This window comes from Schistocerca cancellata, chromosome 11 (genome assembly GCF_023864275.1).
Source record: "Schistocerca cancellata isolate TAMUIC-IGC-003103 chromosome 11, iqSchCanc2.1, whole genome shotgun sequence".
NCBI lineage: Eukaryota > Metazoa > Arthropoda > Insecta > Orthoptera > Acrididae > Schistocerca > Schistocerca cancellata.
The window spans coordinates 139,524,124-139,542,217 of record NC_064636.1 but is presented as its reverse complement, the minus strand read 5'-3'; positions in this window follow the sequence as shown (position 1 = coordinate 139,542,217).

Sequence of the window (18,094 nt, the reverse complement as noted above, 5' to 3'; positions counted from 1 at the left end):
TGGACTGGCAATGGCAAGGAAAGCGTTTCTGAAGAAGAGAAATTTGTTAACATCGAGTATAGATTTAAGTGTCATAAAGTCGTTTCTGAAAGTACTTGTATGGAGTGTAGCCATGCACGTAAGTGAAACATGGATGACAAATAGTTTGGACAAGAAGGGATAGAAGCTTTCGAAATGTGGTGCTACAGAAGAATGCTGAAGATTAGATGGGTAGATCACATAACTAATGAGGAGGTATTGAACAGAATTGGGGAGAAGAGGACAACTTGACAAGAAGAAGGGACCGGTTGGTAGGACATGTTCTGAGGCATCAAGGAATCTCAAATTTAGCATTGGAGGGCAGCGTGGAGGGTAAAAATCGTAGAGGGAGACCAAGAGATGAATACACTAAGCAGATTCAGAAGGATGTAGGTTGCAGTACGTGCTGGGAGATGAAGAAGCTTGCACAGGATAGAGTAGCATAGAGAGCTGCATCAAACCAGTCGCAGGACTGAAGACCACAACAACAACAACATTGTAAAATACGCGAACCTATCAATTGATGAGAAAGTGAAGTCTCTGTTGTATATTGATTTATTTTGATGATAGGTGTCGGTATATGTAGTGGTAATAGTAGTGTGGGCCAAAACAAGAAAAACACGTCCAGTAAACATGTGCTCTAAAATGCATACCTTAACAGCTTCTGAACTGCTACCCCTGAAGAAACGTTATTACCGGCCAGTGTTCAACAGAAGATCCTAAAGAGGATGGCAATAGATAATCACTTTAAAGTACAACATCAGTTCTGAGGAAAACAGCACACCACCTCTGAGCTGTGGTTGCCTGACTGACGTATCTGAAGATTCTGGTGAAGATATCAAGAGAAGATACTGACAGGGTATAACACCATAAATTGACATCACCCGACTACTGTATCAAACAGATTTTCAAGGAATATTGTCAATAGGCAATCACAACATAATACAATCTATCTTCTTAGTTGTGGAGTCAGTGGAAACGATTAGCGGTGTTAAAATATATTGATGTACAGTTGTGATCTCTCACGATCAATATCGTAAATCAATCCACAATATATAAGAAAACTTCTGAGTACACTACAGAGAATCTTTAGAGATGGATTCTCTAAACTAATGTATGTTCGTTGGGCCTATACTTTGGTAACAACAACTTCGTTCATATTATAACACCACAGTTTTATTTAGGCCGTTAGTGTCGAAAAGTGTAGGCAACCTGTACGCGTACGTTATATGCAACAAAATTAATCTGACACCGACTCATTGGATCAATACTTTTTTTTTCTTTTCCGAAGATGTCCAGCACCACCTCAATTCAGCATACAAATAAAAACTCACAACGTTATAATTCCAAGTCGGCAAATCACAAATCACAAATGTACCTATTTGTTGTGGTTGTGACTACTAACCCCTGTGGAGAGTGTAAACGATTGTGTGATTAAATCCTGGTCATTTCACCTAAGGAATTTATGCTATTGTAATAGTTGTTCTTCCCATTTCATACTGAAATAAGCAATTGCGAGTTTAATTACTGCGAGCACTTACGCTGATAGTAAGTAAAATGAACAATTTCCGGACATACTAAAGAAAAAGTCCTTATTCTACATTGCTGGAAAAAGATATTTTAAAAAGGGTTAGTAACCGCAAATGTCCAGCGCCTGAAGAGGTTAAGTCTTGTACATTATTTCATACAGGGACAAAAGTGGCGGTGGAGCTTACTGATTTGATTTTCTTTATTTTCGATTTACTATTCAATACTGAAAGTCGGGACCTTTTTTAAAATCTTTTCCAGCAAAAGATTATATAACAACTGAAATTTTTGAAACATAAAAGACTGAAGTATTGTGTAACGTTCCTCAAGGACAATAAATTAACGTTCATCGTTAAATTAAAATCAAAGTTCCACTGGTGTCCGAACTCATTGTGTAGTTAGTTAATACTACTTATATTCTTGCGTCAGTATCTCTGATCATTTTAAATGCAGAAATAATAATACAAATACTTCTGAAGAGAAATATTTAGTAACGTTTTTCTCTAAAGTAAAAAGCATAAGATTGAATTTTGACAGTTACGATATAAAGTTTAAACTGTCAGAGAGGTTACCTGCCTCTGGTAGAAAAGATATATTTTATCACATCCAAACAATACGCAAACAGCAGTCATTTGTCTATCAGATCAGCTGAACGCAAATAATCTTTTTTGTGTCGTTAATTTTCTTTAACGTTGTTTTATCAATCTGATGGAAATAACGATTTCTTTTATAATCTAAAGAAATACCTTTTTATATTAATCCTCTTCAAATACAGGGCACAGGCATAGGATTCTTTTATTGTAAGCGAACATGATTTACAGATTGCAATACTCGGGTACGTAATATTTTGTGCGTCTCTGCACTGAGAGTCCCACTAGTATGTATATTGCCATTTATTCGAGCGGAGGTTATAAGTAGGGCAGTAATTTGTGAATTTGTGATTTGCCGATATGGAATTACAACGTTGTGGTGTTATATTACTGAACGAACTGGTTGTTACCAAAGTATAGGTCCAACGAACATACATTAGTGTAGAGAATCCATCTCTAAGGATTCTCTGTAGTGTACTCAGAAGTTTTCTTATATATTGTGGATTGATTTACGACATTGATCGTGAGAGATAACAACTGTACATCAATATATTTCAACACCGCTAATCGTTTCTACTGATTCCACAACTAAGAAGGTAGATTGTATTATGTTGTGATTGCCTATTGACAATATTCCTTGAAAATCTGTTTGATACGCTAGTCGGGTGGTGTCGTCAATTTATGGTGTCATACCCTGTCAGTATCTTCTCTTGATATCTTCACCGGAATCTTCAGATACGTCAGTCAGGCAACCACAGCTCAGAAGTGGTGTGCTGTTTTCCTCAGAACTGATGTTGTACTCTAAAGTGATTATCTATTGCCATCCTCTTTGGGATCTTCTGTTGAACACTGACCGGTAATAAGGTTTCTTCAGGGGTAGCGGTTCAGAAGCTGTTAAGGTATGCATTTTAGAGCACATGTTTACTGGACATGTTTTTCTTGTTTTGATCCATACCACCAGTTGCCAAAATATGGGAAGCAAAGAGCTTGCAGTAGAAGAGATTTATTTCACAATATTGAAAACCAAGAATACCTCATAGCTCTTAAGGTATGCGTTTTAGAACCCATGTTTACTTGACACTTGTGCTTCTATTATCGTGTACTTTCAGCTCGGTAGGTTTGCTCCATCCTTTTTTAATACACCCTGTATACACACACACACACACACACACACACACACACGCACACACACACACACACAAAAGGTGTTTCTCATTCCAGAAAACGGAAGGTGTCCCTGATCTTCTGTAGCTGTGTAGATACAGAGAGGACAGAAAAAAAATTTTTATAACATCAAACTAAATGAAAGAAGAAATGTACATTCTTTTCCTTAAGGGTGGGATAGCGTGTCAGACACTTTCAGACTCTCCTTTCAAGTTAAGCTCGATTTATCTGGAGACGTCGGCTGTGTTGACGTTATCGCACTTTGGAGTAAGCGCTCGGAGAGATAAGCTGGTTACCAAGTGACCTTTATCGCAATTTAACAATTGTGAAGTCGGCTGACAGATGTACCGCGTTGTGTGCTCTGGGGAGAGTTAAGTTTTTCAAACAGTGATTCCCATTAGCGAAACTGCTAAGAAAATACGGTAGGTCCCGTCAGAGTGACTCTTATCAACACAATAATAGCAACTACAAATAAGAGAAGGAAGTCGGCAGTTACGTTTGGGGTAAACATCTCGAGCCATTAATACCACGCATTGCTATAAAATATCACTAATTTCTATAAAATTACCACTACAGGGAGCAAGTGGACTCGTATTTGACATTCTGTTTTCTACTGGTTCGTGATAATTTCGAGGAGCAAACTGTCTTTCTTAGCCATGAATCGACAACAGATTACCTTTCTTCGAAAATCATTCACCAGATGTAGTGATGCAGCAATAGATTTACAACTGCTGCAAGTTTAAATTTCAGTTTTGTGACCACAGCACAGAATAAACGTCAATAAGGTAATTTCGAGAACGAGTGTTACGTTTCTGATGCTTCAAGGCCAGTGTCGTACCCTATCCTCGAGGTGTCCACGAGAGTAGTTCTCCGACAAGATAACGCGACACCCGGCCTGCCTCAGTACGGAAGGCACTGGGCTACTCCCCCGGCTGGCGCACTCTCCGAGTCTCTCAGCCGCCGGACACTTCCGGTGACGGGCCGCCGACAGCCTGTCGCAGACACTGCTCGCCGGCCGCTGCCACCGGTGGGGTCTGCACACGGCGGCCGACCGAGCTCACTCCGGTTCGGTGCCGGGCTGCGACAGAGCAGTTTCTGAACTATCGATTGCAGTGGCCAATATTCTGAAGGTCCAAAAAAAAAATATACATACTATTTGTGGAGAATGTGCCCTGCTTTGTCTGTTTCACGTCAGACTATTCGCTCGAATGAAAGAGAACTGACTTACGACCATCAGCAGTACAACTCCACCTGTTCCGCAGACAGTGGAAAACAAACTGTTTGTGCCCATTCGAATACAGATTGTGTACAAACTTATCACTCGAGAAGTACCAAATTTCGGTCAGACACAGAACTAGTGTCGAAATTTTAAAATTTCTGAAAGTGAGACGTGTCAGCCGGCAACGACAGACAGGTTACGTAACCCCGGTCGGTCGGCGCGCTCTAGATCGGAGATAACCTGATAGGGGCCGCCACCTGACGGTCGCGCACGCGGCAACAGGTGGACAGAGTGACGTCACGCGGACTCTGCCCCGCCGCCAGCCATATAAGCGGGGAGCGGGCTGTCCGCGCCGACACCGCTGCACCGGCGACCGACGGAGCGTTCTGCGTGCTGCGCTGACTTTGTGACGTCACTTCTCCCCGAGTCTGAGGTGAGTAGAGGCTGGCACAGTTGCTCCACGCTGCCGGCAGGCGCCGCACTGCTCGGACAGCCGGTAGCCCCTCCCCGCACTTTAGGTCCTGCCGAGTCTGTGCGCGGCAGCTCTGTAATTTGCAAAGGGACACAGGGCGGGGCCGTAGTCCGGGCCACGCGGCCGCCACCGTCACAGTCGTCGTGGCCGTGTCTCCCCGAGGTCCTGGGCCTTTGTGTTCTGCACCCGTAGCATTACACGTCTTTCGTGTTCTAACCGGGAAAAGAATGGTTTTGCCGGAGATGAAAGACGCCGCTGTAATAAACTGTCGGAAATGTCGAGACGACATTGTGCAGTGCAGAGTTATCGAGGTGAACAGTTCCTCCAAATGAAATGTGATTTGTATACTTTTCAATTCAAACACGTTGTTCCCTTCAGTTGCAGATCAATTCACAGCCTTTGTCTCCAGGGAGGTAAGCTCAGACCAAGTTGCCAAAAAGCCTCTCCATGTTACACAGAGATCAGACTATTGCTGTGATGTTTTTTACTGTGTTTTGTGTAGACAGTTGAAACCGCTTCGTAGGACAACTCACACGACACAACTGTGAAGAAAGTAGCAGCTAACTGGTAACAAAACTCAGTTTCTCAGTTTTTGCCGATGCTAACCTACCAGTCCTTCAGATGTAGAAGCACTGTGTGTTGGCGTAGCTATAATCCTAGATGGAAACATAAACCGTGAGTGTGTAGCAGGAAGAGAGAAAGTGCGACGCCTGTCTATCTCCTCACGTTGCCCCCTTTAAGCATGTAGTGCCTCGTTACATCAGCTGATATTCACGGGGTAGCAGTGTATTCCATTGTGTAAAAAGTGTGTGGTCATCCGCATGAGCGCTAAAAGGAATTCCTTAAACTTCGGTTACACAATAAATCAGTCAAATCCAAGGTCGTAAATTCAACTAAATACCTAGGAATTACAATTACAAACAACTTAAATTGGAAGGAACACGCAGAAAATGTGGGGAAGGCTAACCAAAGACTGTGTTCTAGTGGCAGGACACTCAGAAAATGTAACAGATCTACTAAGGAGTCTGCCTACACTACTCTTGTCCGTCCACTTTTATAATACTGCTGCACGGTGTGGGGTCCTTACCAGGTAGGACTGACAGAGTACATCGAAAATGTTCAAAGAAGGACAGCACGTTTTGTATTATCGCGAAATACGGGAGAGAGTGTCACAGAAATGATACAGGATTTGGGCTGGACGTCATTAAAAGAAAGGCATTCGTCGTTGCGACGGAATGTTCTCACGAAATTCCAATCACCAGCTTTCTCCTCCGAATGCGGAAATTTTGTTGACATCGACCTACATAGGGAGAAACGAATACCACGAAAAAATAAGGGAAATCAGAGCTCATACGCTATACGAGATTGGAATCATAGAGAATTCTGAAGGTGGTTCGATGAACCCTCTGCCAGGCACTTGCATGTGATTTGCAGAGTATCCATGTAGACGTGGATGTAGAGAAGTTTTTGTGACGAAAATATCTGGAACTCTGTAGAGTAGTCGATTAAACGTGAAGGTTTCGTGCAATGGGAGAGGCGTCTTCCTTTACAGTTCAGTCATGTATACTCTGAGACATCTCGTGATGAAACTGATTCCTGCTTTACATGTATATTGCTTCTGATCAGGCTTCACAGATCAAAGGAACTTTTGCGATAAGGAGGAATAAAATCATCCTCAGTTAAAGGTGCCACCAGTCTGGATTTAAATATAAATGATGTCACGTTACGAGTAAAAGGAGTTTGTTGGTTTACCAATTTTTACCACGACACAAATGAATAATCTTTGGACTTGGAATGATAAAATTTTTAGCATATGAAAGCAGTTTCGAAGGGACTCCCGAAGTGTGTGTGTCAGGCAACCCCGGTAACGAGTTTTCTGGACTGGTAGCTTCACTCATTTCGTGGCAAATGAACGGGGGAGGAACATGTGGTAGTTCCGAGGCTGTATTACATTGCTACAGCTTCATTATTGTTCTTCACTTCGTTATGTCATAGAGGTATGAGATTATATTCTCGAGCGAATTATGGCAGTCTGTGTTGAGTGCAGAGATTTGGGCATTACTGTGGAAAAGGAAATAAAGGTACTCACAGTGTGTGTGTGTGTGTGTGTGTGTGTGTGTGTGTGTAAAGTCATAACAGAAATAGACACGAATATAAAACAGGAAATATGTTTATGGCTCTTGAGCAAGTACAGTTGTAATGCACTGGTCATTCTAGCAGTATGACACTGTACAGTGACCTATTTTCGTCTTGAACTCTGTGATGGCCGTTTTGAATAAGCGAATACGCACTACTTCACACCAGTCACTGGTGGATGCTCAGAACAGACAGCAGTGAGTGATGTAGGGAGTGTGACTTGTCAAGTGGGAGAGAGTCTGCAGAGGACACCGTACAGGCTGTGAAAGAATATGAGAACGTATGTGGAGCAAGTAGGAGCGCCCACCCCTGTAAGTGTGACGTATAGCGCGCTCGCTTGGCGGCAGGGAGGTGAAGTGGAAATTCCGCACAACGGATTACCGACAGTGGGTGGTGCAGGCGCCCGCCTGGGTGAGGTTTTCAGGCGGTTTCCCAAACTCGTTTACGCTAATGCTGGGTCGGTTCACGATTTCCACTGCACAAAATACGGTACAGAAGCAGCGAGAGTGTGAACACACACACACACAGAACAAAGTGTACACAGTCAATAGACAGGATCCACAAGTGTCTCTCCTCCGTTAGGTAACTGACCATTGTAGTGAGATTAACTGTAAGAAGAAGAAGAAGAAAAATAAGAAGAGGAGGAGGAGGAGGTGTTGAGAAATAATGATCGCTAGTACTGATATAGCATGAGGGGAAAAGCGTAACCACAAGATGTGTGGCTCACAATACAAGACAGTGAGGCTCTTAAGTCGCAGACAGTCAGTGCTAAATACATCAGTGACAACGTATAAGTTACCGAGATTTGATCTGTGATGTTAGTAAGGGGAATAGCGAGACATGAGTTGCTTAGTTTACTGTATGAGAGTATGGGTCGACATTGTGACTCGATCGAATTTGAGTGGGGGAAGAGGAAGAACTCGTGGTGTTAAGGTAACTGCAATAAATAATGGGCAGCTATTTGTCCCCTGGTTTAGGTGAATTGTGTCAGTATCTAAAGTAGAGGTTATAAACACCGAATTTGAAATGCAATTGAATATTTGGTCTCCTAGAATCAGAAAGTGTAACTGAGAAATAAGGTAAATGAAAATGATGCTGTTACGAATACCACCATTTACATTGTGAGTGTGTGACATCAGTTACAAAACGATAGCTCATGTCTCAGCTAACTGACAGACACATTCTCTGTGAGTCGCTGCACAGCTGACCAATTCTCGGTTAGGTGTCGTCTTGTCGGAATGCGTCCGAAAGGTCGAGAAGGATTCGCAGTCCGAGTGCGACAGTTACCCCGTGGCAGTGTTCGCCGTCAAGTCACCGCCGACTTTAGTAGCAGAAGTTCAGTGCACTGTGCGAGGGAGCTCCTAAGAGACGTGCGCAACTAGCTGCTAGCTGCGGAAGAATACAGATTTCTGGAGTCAAATATAATTCTTGTCGTAAATAACTGGAGAGATTGGGACGGTTACTATCTCCATTTCTGCAGAAAGAAGTTAGGCAAAAGAGGCCTGCACCGCTCCTGAGGACGCGTCCAAAATCAGGATGCTCCGGCGAGACGGTAAGTCCGGAAAGCTGTGTTGTGGGAGATGTGCAGCTCGTCACGCGTGGCGCGAGTAGGCTCATGCGTCGTACGAGTGTGGAGGGCGCCGTGTAAGGCGGGCTCGGTGGCGCCGTGTTTCAGGACCTTCCGCCATGTCGGCAGCTGCTGAGGTTCAGAGGACGGCGGCCGTGGACCTGGGCGCCCTGCTGGACGCGGGCGAGGGCGCGGTCGTCACACTGGTGGCGGGAGAGACGCGGCTGGCGGCGCACCGCGCGGTCCTGGCCGCCAGGAGCCCCGTGTTCCGAGCCATGTTCCAGCACGACACGCTGGAGGCCAGCTGCGGCGAGGTCAGAATGGCGGACGTGGAGGGCCCGGTGCTGAGGGAACTCCTTTCTTACGTGTACACCCTGCAGGCCCCCCAGCTGACCGGCACGGCCCCGGAGCTGCTGGCGGCTGCCGACAGATACGGCCTGTCCGCCCTGAAGGCCGCCTGCGAACAGCAGGTGCTGGCGCAGCTGGAGGTGGAGACGGCGGCGGCTGCAGCTGTGCTGGCGGTGAGGCACTCGTGCCCCAGCCTAACTGCGGCCGCCATCCACTTCATAAGGTCTCAAACACACAAAGTAATGGTGACGCAGGGCTGGGCAGACGCCGTGCTGCAGTACCCGAAAGACATCGTCGAAGTCAGTCGGCTGCTCGGTGAGCCACCAGCAGAACCCAGGTGAGCACGGGGCAGGATGTTGTTCTGTGTCTACCAGTAACATACGTGTGTGTGTGCATGTGTGTGAGTATTTCTGAGACTAAAATATTTGTCAGCGTCTCACCTCGGATGTATCAGTGCTGTACAGTACCCGTGGACGGAATGCCATTCGCTGACAGCTCACGATGCCGTAATTGTCTTGTCACTATTGGTTTATTACAGCTCCACATTGAACTCTTTTTGTCAGCAGTTACGTCAATTAAAGGAATCAGAGACACGCCCAGTCTAACATCTCAGATACTTCCATTCTCTCCTGCTCCAGTTTCCCCACAGCCCATGTTTACTACTATACAGTGCTGTGCTCAAACGTACATTCTCGCAAATTTCTTCCTCACATTAACGCCCATGTTCGATACTAGAGACTTCTCTCAACCAGAAATGCCATTTTTACCTGTGCTACTCTGCTTTTGATGTTCTCCTTCCTCCATCTGTTATTTTGCTGCCTAGTTAGCAGAACTCCTTAACTTCAATTACTTTGTGACCATCAACCCTGATGTTAAGTTTCTCGCTGTTCTCATTTCTGCTACTTCCCATTACTTTCGTTTTTATTCAATTTCATCTCAAACCATATTCCGTATTCATTAGCTTCTTCATTCCATTCCCTGTAATTCTTCCCCACTCTCATTGAGGAAAGCAATCTCATCAGCAGTTCTTGTCATTAATGTCGTTTCATCCTGATTGCTTCTTCGACGTGTAGACTAAACAGTACGAGAGGAAGACTACATCCCTCTTTTACACACATTTTAATCCGAGCACTTCGTTATTCGTTTCCCAGTCTTATTGTTCCCTCTTCGTTGTTGTAAATATTGCATCTCTCCTGTCTTTCCCAAAGCTTACCCCTAATTTTCGTCAGAGTTTCGTACATCTTGCTCAAATTGACACTGTCAAATGGTTTTTCCAGGTCGGCAAATCCTATGAACGTGGCTTGATTTTTCTTCACTCGTGCTTCCATTATCAACAGAATATCAAAATTGTCCCTCTGATGCCTTTAACTTTCCTGAACCGACATCTAAAAGAACTTCAATATCCTGTTCCAGTCTTATGTACCGGAGAGTTAAAAAGTCAGTATAAATTTCAAAACTTAATAAACCATGGAATAATGTAGATAGAGAGGTAAAAATTTACACCCATGCTTGGAATGACAGGGGGGGTTTTATTAGAACAAAAAAAAAAACAAAGACGCTTGAAAGATCACTTGCGCATGTCGTTTGGTGATGATCATGTGCTCAACCACCACTTTCGTCATGCTTGGCCTTCCAGGTCCCCAGACCTCAGACCGTGCGATTATTGGCTTTGGGGTTACCTGAAGTCATAAGTGTATCGTGATTGACCGACATCTCTAGGGATGCTGAAAGACCACATCCGACGACAATGCCTCACCATAGCTCCGGAAATGCTTTACACTGCTGTTCACAACATTATTCCTTGACTACTGCTAATTCTGAGGAATGATGGTGGACATATTGGGCATTTCCTGTAAAGAACATCATCTTTGCTTTGTCTTACTTTATGCTAATTATTGCTATTCTGACCAGATGAAGCGTCATCTGTCGGACATTTTCTGAACTTTTGTATATTTTTGGTTCTAAAAAAACACCATGTCATTCCAAGCCTGTGTGTCAATTTGTACATCTCTATCTTCATTATTCCGTGATTTATTCAGTTTTTTAAATTTATATTGACTTTTTGATCACGTGGTATATTATTCTTGTCAGTAACTTGGATGCATGTGCTGTTAAACTGATGGTGCGATAATTCTGATACTTGTCTTGATCTTTTTCTGATAGTCAGATGGTGTATCACCAGACTCGTACATTCCATGAATAGTTATTTTGTTACCACTTCTCCAATGATATTAGAAATTCTGATGGAATGTTATTTATCCCTTCTGCCTTATTTGATATTGAATTTTCCATAACTCTTTTAAATTCTCACTCTAGTACTGGATCACCTATCTCTTCCATGTCGACTAATGTTTCTTCTTCTATTACGCCATCAGCCAAGTCTTTCACGTCATGCAAGCATTCAGTGTATTCTTTCCATACGTCTGCCATCTCCTCTGCATTTAACAGTGGAATTCCGGTTCCACTCTTAATGTTACCCCCTTTGCTTTTAATTTCACCAAAATTTGTTCTGACTGTCCTGTTATGCTGAGCCAATGCTTACAACAATCATTTCTTTTGCGATTTCTTCACCTTTCTCTGTGGCTATATGGCCTTAGCTTCTACACACTTCCCATTTATTTCATTCTTAAGTGAGTAGCACGTCTGTATTCCTGAATTTCCCTGAACATTTATGTACTTCCTACTTTCATCAACTGAAGCATTTCTTCGGTTACCCATGGTTTCTTTACAGTTAGCTTCTTTGTACCTATGTTTTTCTTTCTAGCTTCTGTGATTGTTTTTAGAGATATACACTCCTCTTCAACCACGTACCTAGTGATCTGTTCATTATCACAGTATCTATAGCCTCAGAGAACTGAAAGCACTCTTCGTCCCTTAGTACTACTATATCCCACTTCTTTGCACACTAATTCTTCCTTGCTAGTCTCTTAAAATTCAGGCTACTCTTCACCACTACTAAATTGTGATCTGCATCTGTATCTGCTTCTGGGTATGCCTTACAGTTCAGTATCTACTTCCAGTATGCTATGTAACTGAAATCTCCCCATATGTAACGTCCTTTCCCAAATGTAACTCCTCTTCTTGTGATTCCTAAACAAAGTATTCGCTATTCATAGCTGAAATTATTGTACAACTCAACTAGTGTTTCTCCTCTCTCTTTCCTGATACCAAGTCTAAATTCTCCTGTAATTTTTTCTTCTTCTGTTTCCCTTGCTGACTATTAGATTTTCATCTTCCTTTACATACTGAATTAGCTGTTTAGTATCCTCACATAGTTTTTCTATATCTTCATCTTCAACTTGCGATGTCGGCATGTATACCTGAACTATCATTGTCGGTGCCGGTGTTGGTTCGCTGTCGATTCTGTTGGCAAGAACCCTATCACTAAAATGTTCACAGTAGCTCGCGGTCTGCCCTACCCAACTACTCATAATGAATCCGACCCCTATTGCGCCATTTTCTGCTGCTGTTGATAGTACCCTATTCTCATCTGACCAGAAGTCCTTGCCTTCTTTCCATTTCACCTGAATGACCACCACCGTTTGCAGATTGAGCGTTAACATTTTCCTTTTCCGCTACTGGCCATTAAAATTGCTACACCACGAAGATTACGTGCTACAGACGCGAAATTTAACCGACAGGAAGAAGATGCTGTGGTATGTAAATCATTAGTTTTTCAGAGCAATCACACAAGGTTGGCGCCGGTGGCGACAACTATAACGTGCTGACGTGAGGAAAGTTTCCAACCGATTTCTCATACACAAACAGCAGTTGACCACCATTGCCTAGTGAAATATTGTTGTGATGCCTCGTGTAAGGAGGAGAAATGCGTACCATCACGGTTCCGTCTTTGATAAAGGTCGGATTGTAGCCTATCGCGATTGCGGTTTATCGTATCGCGACATTGCTGCTCGCGTTGGTCGAGATCCAATGACTGTTAGCAGAATATGGAATCGGTGGGTTCAGGAGGGTAATACGGAACGCCGTGCTGGATGCCAACGGCCTCGTAGCACTAGCAGACGAGATGACAGGCATGTTATCCAGATGGCTGTAACGGATCGTGCAGCCATGTCTCGATCCCTGAGACAACAGATGGGGACGTTTGCAAGACAACAACCATCTGTACGAACAGTTCGACGAGGTTTGCAGCAGCATGGGCTATCAGCTCGAAGACCGTGGCTGCGGTTACCCTTGACGCTGCATCACAGACAGGAGCGCCTGCGATGGTGTACTGAATGACAAAACTGGCTGCACGAATGGCAAAATGTGATTGGCGACTTCACGGTGAATGCACATTGGAAGCGTGTATTCGTTATCGCCATACTGGCGTATCACCCAGCGCTATGGTATGGGGTGCCATTGGTTACACATCTCGGTCACCTCTTGTTCGCGTTGACGGCACTTTGAACAGTGGACGTTACATTTAAGATGTGTTACTACCCGTGGCTCTACCCTTCATTCGATCCTTGCGAAACCCTACATTTCAGCAGGATAATGCACGACCGCATGTTGCAGGTCCTGTACGGGCCTTTCTGGATACAGAAAATGTTCGACTGTTGCCCTGGCCAGCACATCTCTCACCAATTGAAACCGTCTGGTCAATAGTGGCGGAGCAACTGGCTCTTCACAATACGCCAGTCACTACTCCTGATGAACTGTGGTATCGTGTTGAAGCTGTACACGCCATCCAAGCTCTGTTTGACTCAATGCGTAGGCATATCAAGGCTGTTACTACGGCCAGAGGTGTTTGTTCTGGGTACTGATTTCTCACGATCTATGCACTCAAACTGCTTGAAAATGTAATCACGTCTCATTTCTAATATAATATATTTGTCCAATGCATACACGTTTATCATTTGCATTTCTTCTTGGTGTAGCAATTTTAATGGGGAGTAGGGTATTATTTTCTAGCTTTCCAACCACATTCTAACTCCTCACATTCCACGTCTGGACTCGTATAATGTCATCCCTTGGTTGGTTATTCAATCCTTTTGTCAGGTCATGTCACTCTTGGCAGTCTCTTCCCAGGTATCTGAATGGACACTAGTCTGGAAGCTCTTGGCAGGATCGTCATGATACGTGTTCAGTTACAGGCCACATGTTCTGTTGGTACTCTTTGCGTACCTTTAATGAAGTGGTTTCCATTTCATTCTCATGCCACTCATGATTGCTGAATCTTCCACTAACCTAAGCGGCAAGGCAGAGCCCTGAGCCTCCGTGATCCCCTCCGCCCACTTTGACAAGGCTGTTGGCTGAATGAGGGTGACCTTTTATGCCGGGAGCCTTCGGCTGCCAATGCTGATTATTTTTATTCACAATGTGGATGGCGGGATTCGAGCCCAGGATCGGGGACGACGATACCTCTAGACGACGGGCTCCAAACAGCAGGGTAATGATTCCCAGTCAGACATCCAGGCGCCACACGGGGTAGCAGTGCGGCCTGAGGCACCTCGTCACAGTCCGGGGGGCTGCCCCCTCACCCCCCTCCTGTCGGAGGTTCGAGTCCTCCCTTGGGCATAGGTGTGTGTGTGTTGTCCTTAGCGTAAGTCAGTTTAAGTTAAAGTAGTGCGTAAGCGTAGGGACGGATGACCTCAGCAGTTGGATCCCGTAATGTCTTTCCTAAAATTTACAAATTTTTTTACAGCCGTCCAGTACAGAAGGTGGTGTGAGCACAGGGGCTCCTCATGCACATCGTGAGTGAACGACAAGAGAACAATCCAGTCAGCACGACAGCATGGTCACACACAGTGGTGGGCCTTACAGTCACATTGTCTTCTCCTCTCTGTTCAGCCATCACCCGCAATATGTGCCATGCCTTTCCTCCTAGGAAACACACAGGTACTGGTTACCTCACTGTACTGGATGCTGGAGGAGCAGGCGACAATTCTCTGCCCTCCTGTCACGTCTGTAATCGTCTCTGGCGCCGCCGGAGGCCGTCCAGTGGAAAGCACCAGCTTGCTTCTACTGGGATACGCCAGATTACGTCGCCTATGGATCTATTTGAGTCTGAAGCATCTTCTACAATGTCAGTTCTGATGTGACGCTTAGATCAGACTCCTATTTGTTACTCTCTGTCTCTCAGATACGTATGCTTCATACAGGGCTGTCTCCTTTATTTTTCAAATCTTTTGGAATGTGTATGCAATACTCTACAGATTACTTGACAAGTTGTAAACTTTGCCTGTGAGGCAATGTTGCCTGTACTGCCTGACCCACATTTTCTCATCTCAAGGTCACGGCTTGACTTAGTCGCTGCAGCGCGTGTGTATATATTACTTAGACTATGTTGCACGAAAATCAAGTTTGCGCGTGACCTTGAGTGTGTTATTCTTATGGCGCTGTCTCTCTTGTCCAGTTTAAAACGGAAGATAATGTTTGAGTCAGAAACACATAACCCTTGCTGTCTTTTCAAGAAATCGAACTATAGAGACATTACATGCCTGTATGATTTTGTCTGCTTTACTGAAAAGCAAATTTTGAAACTACTCATTGTAACGTTTGCAGTATAGCTGTTGTAGTTCCTGGCCATCGCCTTCTTCATTCCCTCAGGCATCAAACGTATTGCTTGGTAGTTATCCACAGTTCATCAAAATATGAGCCTATCAAACAACTCCTGTATGTAAGTTGGTACGCCGAGTTACCAGATTATATCTTCTCTATCTCCTCCCCCCCCCTTCTCTCTCTCTCTCTCTCTCTGTCTTCAGTGACATCATTGAGCTTCCATACATTAGGTTTCAACCAACCTCACAAGCCAGCCGACTTGAACTGCTTGTCAGGTTGTGCCCGACAGGTGTTGCGTGAGTGAGACAGAGCTGCTGGCCCCTGCGGCTGGGCTCTCGCGTCCAGTTCGGTGTCCGCCGCCTCCAGCCGCGCCTTTTGTTTTCCAGCGGGCCGGCCGCCCCCGCCGCCCGGCCGCCCAGCGGCAGCAGCCGGACCACCACCGCCGACCCCGCCGACCCCGCCGACCCCGTCGACCCCGCCGCCTCCGCCGCCCCCGCAGCCCGCCGATCTCCCACGCCGCCTGACAGCGCCGCCGTCTCCCGCCTCCGGTGAGTGGCGCCGCTGCAAGTCCGCGACTTGTACCCTCACGCCAACACTTACTGCCGTGTCAACCAAACGTTATACTAACGAAGAATTCGAATTTCATATAGTTTTTGAAATGTTAGATGGCGCCCAGGAAAATTATTTCCTTGCTTAACGGTGTGTTTAGTGTAGTTGCCACTTTCGATGGTCTTTATGCGTGTTACAAATTGCTTGTGAAGGAAATGGATGTGAACCCAGCGTTTCAGAGCATCGGCATTCACGTAACCTAGAGGATGCATTAATGAATCGTTGCGTATACAGGTGTATGCACAGTCCTCCCCCCCCCCCCCCCCCAAAAAAAAATGATAAAGTAAGAGTAAGCAGAATTAGAAGTAAGAGGGCTCAAAACCGGCTGTTAACAGCAGAGGGGCTCGATATGGCTTGTTTCGTGCGTGTCCTCAAATATTACTCGAATTTGCTTGAGATGACTTTGCAGAATGGATACTTTCGTATTGTAGGGCATATTCTGAGGCCTCAAGTGATCACCAGTTCAGTACTGGAGGGCACCGCGGAGGGTAAATATCGAAGAGGGAGACCAAGAGATGAGTACACTACGCAGATTCAGGAGGATGTAGGTTGCAGTAGGGACTGGGAGATGAAGAACCTTACACAGGATAGAGTAGCATGGAGAGCTGCATCAAACCAGTCTCTGGACTGAAGACCACAACAACACAACTTTCGTATGTAGCAGCCACTGATGATCTTAATGCAAATTAAAGCTCTGTTAGTAGCGTTTAGAAGTGAAGAAATTCAGAAAACATCAGCCACAATGAAAGTTGGAGTCAGGGGTGAAGGCAGACTCAGGTGGGGTAGCGGCTGTGGTGCCCGTCGACGATGGGCGGGAAACGAGGTCAGCTCTGCTGTGGGCGTGGCAGGGTGGAGGTGTGTGCAGCACTGCACACCCCGCCCATGTTAAACCACGCCCTGCAGCTGGTGGGATCTGCCACGCGTCTCGAGCACAGTATCTCCAGTCAGCGCAGAGCAGTTTTTTCCTTAACAACTTCCTAATATTCATCTCGCTTGTTCGAAATCAGCGACCGATGTTAGTGGACATACATAGTCAGCTTTCTGAAAAAGTATGCCTTACAGCCAACTGAAAGGTTTACAAGATGGCTTCACTGAGGCTCCACTGACATAGCTTTTTCTGAACTTGAAGAAGGTGCTTGATGTACCAGAATAACATCTGCACAGGACTAGGACTAGCAACATTGCGACTATTCAGCATGGCATTTGAAACTGATCAGAGCAGAATGCAGCAAGACACAATAGAATAGAGGAGTGTCCTAAGTTTCAAGTGGGAAAGTAGGTGCAAAACAAATGCTGTAGCTCAAATATATGCACTGACTTTAGAAAACACACTGCTCCCCCTATACGGAGATTCACGGATTTCGTGGCTCGGTTACATATCGTGCTCAGCTGTAGACATGTACAGCGTGTGGACCTACTTGTGATCGAACCACCGGCCTCCTACTGTTACAATCCAGTTTCGTTATTCTATTAGTGAAGCGAGGGTTGCTTCGTTCTGTCCACCAGAACCGTCTGTGATAATGTCTTGGTGTTGCAGCGCCCACAACCCTACCAGGCTGCCTTACTGATTTGGTTTTTTCTCCTAGTTCACTATATTATAACGACGGTTTGTTTTCATACATTGACACGTTTGTCGGATATATAGCGATTGTCAGCTGCCATTGACGGAAACACAGCCTGACCGTGTGCCACTCGCGCCTGCATAGCTCCATATATGTGCGAACTTCAGATACATTAACTTCTTACACAGGGAACAGCCTCTTCACGCTGTGTACAGTATCACTGTGGGCAACTGGCAAAATAACACCACGGAATAACAATGCTGACTGCACAGGAGTGAAGCTCAGCTTACACACCAATAGTGAAAGCTACTCACAGCTACTACTGGATTTTACACTACTATTATTGTCGAGGGTAAAACTAATGAGAGTAATTAGGGGCTC